An 8,981-nucleotide genomic window follows, 5' to 3' on the forward strand; every position below is an offset into this window, starting at 1 on the left:
GGAGCCTCTAACCAGCCCAGTTTGGACCAATTAATGGTGGAGGGAGCCTCTAAACAGCCCAGTTTGGGCAAATTCATGGTGGAGGGAGCCTCTAACCAGCCCAGTTTGGACCAATTCATGGTGGAGGGAGCCTCTAACCAGCCCAGTTTGGGCAAATTCATGGTGGAGGGAGCCTCTAAAAAACCCAGTTTGGACCAATTCATGGTGGAGGGAGCCTCTAACCAGCCCAGTTTGGGCAAATTCATGGTGGAGGGAGCCTCTAACCAGCCCAGTTTGGACCAATTAATGGTGGAGGGAGCCTCTAACCAGCCCAGTTTGGACCAATTCATGGTGGAGGGAGCCTCTAACCAGCCCAGTTTGGACCAATTAATGGTGGAGGGAGCCTCTAAACAGCCAAGTTTTGGGAAATTCATGGTGGAGGGAGCCTCTAACCAGCCCAGTTTGGACCAATTCATGGTGGAGGGAGCCTCTAAACAGCCCAGTTTGGGCAAATTCATGGTGGAGGGAGCCTCTAAAAAACCCAGTTTGGACCAATTCATGGTGGAGGGAGCCTCTAATTAGCCCAGTTTGGACCAATTAATTGTGGAGGGAGCCTCTAACCAGCCCAGTTTGGACCAATTAATGGTGGAGGGAGCCTCTAAACAGCCCAGTTTGGGCAAATTCATGGTGGAGGGAGCCTCTAACCAGCCCAGTTTGGACCAATTAATGGTGGAGGGAGCCTCTAACCAGCCCAGTTTGGACCAATTAATGGTGGAGGGAGCCTCTAACCACCCCAGTTTGGACCAATTCATGGTGGAGGGAGCCTCTAACCAGCCCAGTTTGGACCAATTCATGGTGGAGGGAGCCTCTAAAAAACCCAGTTTGGACCAATTCATGGTGGAGGGAGCCTCTAAACAGCCCAGTTTGGGCAAATTCATGGTGGAGGGAGCCTCTAAAAAACCCAGTTTGGACCAATTCATGGTGGAGGGAGCCTCTAACCAGCCCAGTTTGGACCAATTAATGGTGGAGGGAGCCTCTAAACAGCCAAGTTTGGACCAATTCATGGTGGAGGGAGCCTCTAAAAACCCCAGTTTGGACCAATTCATGGTGGAGGGAGCCTCTAACCAGCCCAGTTTGGACCAATTAATGGTGGAGGGAGCCTCTAACCAGCCCAGTTTGGACCAATTAATGGTGGAGGGAGCCTCTAACCACCCCAGTTTGGACCAATTCATGGTGGAGGGAGCCTCTAAACAGCCAAGTTTGGACCAATTCATGGTGAAGGGAGCCTCTAAAAACCCGTTTGGACCAATTCATGGTGGAGGGAGCCTCTAACCAGCCCAGTTTGGGCAAATTCATGGTGGAGGGAGCCTCTAAACAGCCCAGTTTGGGCAAATTCATGGTGGAGGGAGCCTCTAACCAGCCCAGTTTGGACCAATTAATGGTGGAGGGAGCCTCTAACCAGCCCAGTTTGGACCAATTAATGGTGGAGGGAGCCTCTAACCACCCCAGTTTGGACCAATTCATGGTGGAGGGAGCCTCTAAACAGCCAAGTTTGGACCAATTCATGGTGGAGGGAGCCTCTAAAAACCCCAGTTTGGACCAATTCATGGTGGAGGGAGCCTCTAACCAGCCCAGTTTGGACCAATTAATGGTGGAGGGAGCCTCTAAACAGCCAAGTTTTGGGAAATTCATGGTGGAGGGAGCCTCTAACCAGCCCAGTTTGGACCAATTCATGGTGGAGGGAGCCTCTAAAAAACCCAGTTTGGACCAATTCATGGTGGAGGGAGCCTCTAACCAGCCCAGTTTGGACCAATTCATGGTGGAGGGAGCCTCTAAACAGCCCAGTTTGGGCAAATTCATGGTGGAGGGAGCCTCTAAAAAACCCAGTTTGGACCAATTCATGGTGGAGGGAGCCTCTAATTAGCCCAGTTTGGACCAATTAATTGTGGAGGGAGCCTCTAACCAGCCCAGTTTGGACCAATTAATGGTGGAGGGAGCCTCTAAACAGCCCAGTTTGGGCAAATTCATGGTGGAGGGAGCCTCTAACCAGCCCAGTTTGGACCAATTAATGGTGGAGGGAGCCTCTAACCAGCCCAGTTTGGACCAATTAATGGTGGAGGGAGCCTCTAACCACCCCAGTTTGGACCAATTCATGGTGGAGGGAGCCTCTAACCAGCCCAGTTTGGACCAATTCATGGTGGAGGGAGCCTCTAAAAAACCCAGTTTGGACCAATTCATGGTGGAGGGAGCCTCTAAACAGCCCAGTTTGGGCAAATTCATGGTGGAGGGAGCCTCTAAAAAACCCAGTTTGGACCAATTCATGGTGGAGGGAGCCTCTAACCAGCCCAGTTTGGACCAATTAATGGTGGAGGGAGCCTCTAAACAGCCAAGTTTGGACCAATTCATGGTGGAGGGAGCCTCTAAAAACCCCAGTTTGGACCAATTCATGGTGGAGGGAGCCTCTAACCAGCCCAGTTTGGACCAATTAATGGTGGAGGGAGCCTCTAACCAGCCCAGTTTGGACCAATTAATGGTGGAGGGAGCCTCTAACCACCCCAGTTTGGACCAATTCATGGTGGAGGGAGCCTCTAAACAGCCAAGTTTGGACCAATTCATGGTGAAGGGAGCCTCTAAAAACCCGTTTGGACCAATTCATGGTGGAGGGAGCCTCTAACCAGCCCAGTTTGGGCAAATTCATGGTGGAGGGAGCCTCTAAACAGCCCAGTTTGGGCAAATTCATGGTGGAGGGAGCCTCTAACCAGCCCAGTTTGGACCAATTAATGGTGGAGGGAGCCTCTAACCAGCCCAGTTTGGACCAATTAATGGTGGAGGGAGCCTCTAACCACCCCAGTTTGGACCAATTCATGGTGGAGGGAGCCTCTAAACAGCCAAGTTTGGACCAATTCATGGTGGAGGGAGCCTCTAAAAACCCCAGTTTGGACCAATTCATGGTGGAGGGAGCCTCTAACCAGCCCAGTTTGGACCAATTAATGGTGGAGGGAGCCTCTAAACAGCCAAGTTTTGGGAAATTCATGGTGGAGGGAGCCTCTAACCAGCCCAGTTTGGACCAATTCATGGTGGAGGGAGCCTCTAAAAAACCCAGTTTGGACCAATTCATGGTGGAGGGAGCCTCTAAACAGCCCAGTTTGGGCAAATTCATGGTGGAGGGAGCCTCTAACCAGCCCAGTTTGGACCAATTAATGGTGGAGGGAGCCTCTAAACAGCCCAGTTTGGGCAAATTCATGGTGGAGGGAGCCTCTAACCAGCCCAGTTTGGACCAATTCATGGTGGAGGGAGCCTCTAACCAGCCCAGTTTGGGCAAATTCATGGTGGAGGGAGCCTCTAAAAAACCCAGTTTGGACCAATTCATGGTGGAGGGAGCCTCTAACCAGCCCAGTTTGGGCAAATTCATGGTGGAGGGAGCCTCTAACCAGCCCAGTTTGGACCAATTAATGGTGGAGGGAGCCTCTAACCAGCCCAGTTTGGACCAATTCATGGTGGAGGGAGCCTCTAACCAGCCCAGTTTGGACCAATTAATGGTGGAGGGAGCCTCTAAACAGCCAAGTTTTGGGAAATTCATGGTGGAGGGAGCCTCTAACCAGCCCAGTTTGGACCAATTCATGGTGGAGGGAGCCTCTAAACAGCCCAGTTTGGGCAAATTCATGGTGGAGGGAGCCTCTAAAAAACCCAGTTTGGACCAATTCATGGTGGAGGGAGCCTCTAATTAGCCCAGTTTGGACCAATTAATTGTGGAGGGAGCCTCTAACCAGCCCAGTTTGGACCAATTAATGGTGGAGGGAGCCTCTAAACAGCCCAGTTTGGGCAAATTCATGGTGGAGGGAGCCTCTAACCAGCCCAGTTTGGACCAATTAATGGTGGAGGGAGCCTCTAACCAGCCCAGTTTGGACCAATTAATGGTGGAGGGAGCCTCTAACCACCCCAGTTTGGACCAATTCATGGTGGAGGGAGCCTCTAACCAGCCCAGTTTGGACCAATTCATGGTGGAGGGAGCCTCTAAAAAACCCAGTTTGGACCAATTCATGGTGGAGGGAGCCTCTAAACAGCCCAGTTTGGGCAAATTCATGGTGGAGGGAGCCTCTAAAAAACCCAGTTTGGACCAATTCATGGTGGAGGGAGCCTCTAACCAGCCCAGTTTGGACCAATTAATGGTGGAGGGAGCCTCTAAACAGCCAAGTTTGGACCAATTCATGGTGGAGGGAGCCTCTAAAAACCCCAGTTTGGACCAATTCATGGTGGAGGGAGCCTCTAACCAGCCCAGTTTGGACCAATTAATGGTGGAGGGAGCCTCTAACCAGCCCAGTTTGGACCAATTAATGGTGGAGGGAGCCTCTAACCACCCCAGTTTGGACCAATTCATGGTGGAGGGAGCCTCTAAACAGCCAAGTTTGGACCAATTCATGGTGAAGGGAGCCTCTAAAAACCCGTTTGGACCAATTCATGGTGGAGGGAGCCTCTAACCAGCCCAGTTTGGGCAAATTCATGGTGGAGGGAGCCTCTAAACAGCCCAGTTTGGGCAAATTCATGGTGGAGGGAGCCTCTAACCAGCCCAGTTTGGACCAATTAATGGTGGAGGGAGCCTCTAACCAGCCCAGTTTGGACCAATTAATGGTGGAGGGAGCCTCTAACCACCCCAGTTTGGACCAATTCATGGTGGAGGGAGCCTCTAAACAGCCAAGTTTGGACCAATTCATGGTGGAGGGAGCCTCTAAAAACCCCAGTTTGGACCAATTCATGGTGGAGGGAGCCTCTAACCAGCCCAGTTTGGACCAATTAATGGTGGAGGGAGCCTCTAAACAGCCAAGTTTTGGGAAATTCATGGTGGAGGGAGCCTCTAACCAGCCCAGTTTGGACCAATTCATGGTGGAGGGAGCCTCTAAACAGCCCAGTTTGGGCAAATTCATGGTGGAGGGAGCCTCTAAAAAACCCAGTTTGGACCAATTCATGGTGGAGGGAGCCTCTAATTAGCCCAGTTTGGACCAATTAATTGTGGAGGGAGCCTCTAACCAGCCCAGTTTGGACCAATTAATGGTGGAGGGAGCCTCTAAACAGCCCAGTTTGGGCAAATTCATGGTGGAGGGAGCCTCTAACCAGCCCAGTTTGGACCAATTAATGGTGGAGGGAGCCTCTAACCAGCCCAGTTTGGACCAATTAATGGTGGAGGGAGCCTCTAACCACCCCAGTTTGGACCAATTCATGGTGGAGGGAGCCTCTAACCAGCCCAGTTTGGACCAATTCATGGTGGAGGGAGCCTCTAACCAGCCCAGTTTGGACCAATTAATGGTGGAGGGAGCCTCTAACCACCCCAGTTTGGACCAATTCATGGTGGAGGGAGCCTCTAAAAAACCCAGTTTGGACCAATTCATGGTGGAGGGAGCCTCTAAACAGCCCAGTTTGGGCAAATTCATGGTGGAGGGAGCCTCTAAACAGCCCAGTTTGGGCAAATTCATGGTGGAGGGAGCCTCTAACCAGCCCAGTTTGGACCAATTAATGGTGGAGGGAGCCTCTAACCAGCCCAGTTTGGACCAATTCATGGTGGAGGGAGCCTCTAAACAGCCCAGTTTGGGCAAATTCATGGTGGAAGGAGCCTCTAACCAGCAGAGTTGTGGGAAAGCAGGGTGGAGGGAGCCTCTAACCAGCAGAGTTGGTGGAAATCAGGGTGGAGGGAGCCTCTAACCAGCAGAGTTGGGGGAAATCATGTTGGAGGGAGCCTAGTATTAGCAGAATTGTGCAACGCTTATGGTGGATGAGTATGAGGATGCGGAGGAATTGGAGAGGTTGAGTACAGACATGGAGTTTCATGTTGGGGTGCTTTACACAGGTGGGCACAAAAATGAAGGCTCTATCCAGTGGTGGTTCATTTTTATCAAAGTGAGCCGGTCGGCACTCTCAGCTGACAGACGGGTGCGCTTGTCAGTGATGATGCCACCGGCTGCACTGAACACCCTCTCAGATAGGACGCTGGCGGCAGGACAGGACAGCACCTCCAAGGCATATAGGGCAAGTTCAAGCCACAGGTCCAACTTCGACACCCAATACGTGTAGGGCGCAGAGGGGTCGGAGAGGACAGGGCTGTGGTCGGAAAGGTATTCCCGCAACATGCGCCTATACTTCTCACGCCTGGTGACACTAGGACCCTCCGTGGCGGCACTTTGGCGAGGGGGTGCCATCAAGGTGTCCCAGACCTTAGACAGTGTGCCCCTCGTTTGTGTGGACCGGTGAGAACTTGGTTGCCTACTGGAGGAACTGCCCTCCCTGCCGCCACTGTCACATGCTGGAAACATCTCCATCATATTCTGCACCAATTGCCTGTGGCAAGCATTGATGCGATTGGCCCTCCCCTCTACCGGAATAAAAGACGAGATGTTGTTTTTATACCGGGGGTCAAGGATAGCAAAGATCCAGTACTGGTTGTCCTCCATGATTTTGACAATACGCTTGTCGGTTGTAAAGCACCCCAACATGAACTCAGCCATGTCTGCCACAGTGTTAGTTGGCATGACTCCTCTGGCCCCACCGGAAAGTTCAATCTCCATTTCCTCCTCATCCTCCATGTCTACCCATCCGCGCTGCAACAATGGGACGATTCGAAGTTGCCCGGAAGCCTCCTGTATCACCATCACATCATCGGACAACTCTTCTTCCTCCTCCTCCTCCTCCTCCTCCTCCTCCATTAAACGCAGTGAAGCGGACAGATGTGTGGACCTACTCTCCAGCTGTGACGGATCGGATGCTATCCCTAACTCCTCTGTGTGATCTGAGTTATCCCTGATGTCAATCAGGGATTCTCTCAGAACACACAAGAGCGGGATTGTAAGGCTCACCATCGCATCCTCAGAGCTCACCCTCCTTGTGGACTCCTCAAAGACCCGTAGGATGTCACAAAGGTCTCTCATCCATGGCCACTCATGGATGTGAAACTGAGGCAGCTGACTTTGTGGCACCCTAGGGTTTTGTAGCTGGTATTCCATCAAAGGTCTCTGCTGCTCAACCACTCTATTCAACATCTGAAACGTTGAGTTCCAGCGTGTGGGGACGTCGCACAAAAGCCGGTGTTGTGGCACATGCAGGCGTTGCAGGAGAGATTTTAAGCTAGCAGCGGCTACTGTCGACTTGCGAAAGTGGGCGCACATGCGCCGCACTTTCACCAGTAGCTCTGGAACATTGGGGTAGCTCTTTAGGAAACGTTGCACCACTAGGTTGAAGACGTGGGCCAGGCATGGAACATGTTGGAGTCCGGCAAGCTCCAGAGCTGCTACCAGGTTCCGGCCGTTATCACAAACGACCATGCCTGGGCCCAGGTGCAGCGGCTCAAACCATATTGCCGTCTCATCGAGGAGGGCATCCCTCACCTCGGAGGCAGTGTGCTGTCTGTCCCCCAAGCTGATCAGCTTCAGCACAGCCTGCTGACGTCTACCAACGCCAGTGCTGCAACGTTTCCAACTCGTAGCTGGGGTCAATCTAACAGCGGAGGAGGAGGCGGTGGCGGAGGAGGAGGCGGAGGAGGAGGCGGTAGAGGAGGAGGAGGAGGGGGGTGTTCTTCTCGTGTCCCTGCCAGGAATGTTAGGCGGGGAGACGAGGTACACCGGGCCAGTTTGGGAAGCAGTCCCAGCCTCAACTACATTTACCCAGTGTGCCGTCAGTGAAATGTAGCGTCCCTGTCCGCATGCACTTGTCCACGCGTCGGTGGTCAAGTGGACCTTTGTGCAAAGCGCGGAACTAAGGGCCCGCCTGATGTTGAGTGACACGTGCTGGTGCAAGGCGGGGACGGCACACCGGGAGAAGTAGTGACGGCTAGGGACGGCATAGCGAGGTGCCGCAGTTGCCATCAGGTCCAGGAAGGCGGGAGTTTCAACAAGCCGGAACGCCAACATCTCCTGGGCCAGCAGTTTAGCGATGTTGGCGTTCAAGGCTTGCGCGTGTGGGTGGTTAGCAGTGTATTTCTGCCGCCGCTCCAATGTCTGAGAGATGGTGGGTTGTTGTAAAGAAACGCCTGATGGTGCCTTTGATGGTGCAGGAGAAGGAGATAAGACAGGACCAGGGGAGGATGAGGTAGAAGTCAACAAAGTGGCGGAGGCAGATGAAGTGGTGTCCTGGCTCGTCCTCTGGAGTGCATCGCCAGCACAGTCAGCAGTGGCAGTGGCAGAGGCAGAGGCAGAGGCAGTGGCAGTGGCGTGAACGGCAGGCGGCCTTTGTCCTGCCGTTGCTGCCTGCCACTGATTCCAGTGCTTGGATTCCAAATGACGGCGCATTGAAGTGGTGGACAGGTTGCTCTTCTCAGAGCCCCTAATCAATTTCGAGAGGCAAATTGTGCAGACAACACTATATCTGTCCTCGGCGCATTCCTTGAAAAAACTCCACACCTTCGAGAAACGTGCCCTCGAGGTGGGAGTTTTTCGGGGCTGGGTACGAACTGGAACATCTTGGGAGATTCCGGGTGTGGCCTGGCTTCGCCTAAGCTGCTGACCTCTGCCTCTGCCTCTAGCTACCCTTTTTGGTGCTGCACCTGCCTCAACATCCACACTACTTTCCCCGCTTGACATCCCCCCTGTCCAGGTCGGGTCAGTGTCCTCATCATCCACCACTTCCTCTTCCAACTCCTGTCTCATCTCCTCCTCCCGCACAATGCGCCAGTCAACTGGATGCCCTGACGGCAACTGCGTCACATCATCGTCGATGAGGGTGGGTTGCTGGTCATCCACCACCAAATCGAACGGAGATGGAGGAGACTCTAGTGTTTGAGCATCTGGACACAGATGCTCCTCTGTTAGGTTCGTGGAATCGTGACGTGGAGAGGCAGGTTGAGGGACAATGAAAGGAGCGGAGAACAGCTCTGGGGAGCAGGGACAGTTTGGGTTATTGTTCTGTAAAGCTTCGGAATTTTGGGAGGAAGGAAGACAAGACTGTTGGGTAATAGGAGGAGAGGAGGCAGAGTCTGACTGGCTGCTGGACAATGTGCTGTAAGCGTTCTCTGACAGCCATTG

This window comes from Leptodactylus fuscus, chromosome 3 (assembly GCF_031893055.1).
Source record: "Leptodactylus fuscus isolate aLepFus1 chromosome 3, aLepFus1.hap2, whole genome shotgun sequence".
Lineage (NCBI taxonomy): Eukaryota > Metazoa > Chordata > Amphibia > Anura > Leptodactylidae > Leptodactylus > Leptodactylus fuscus.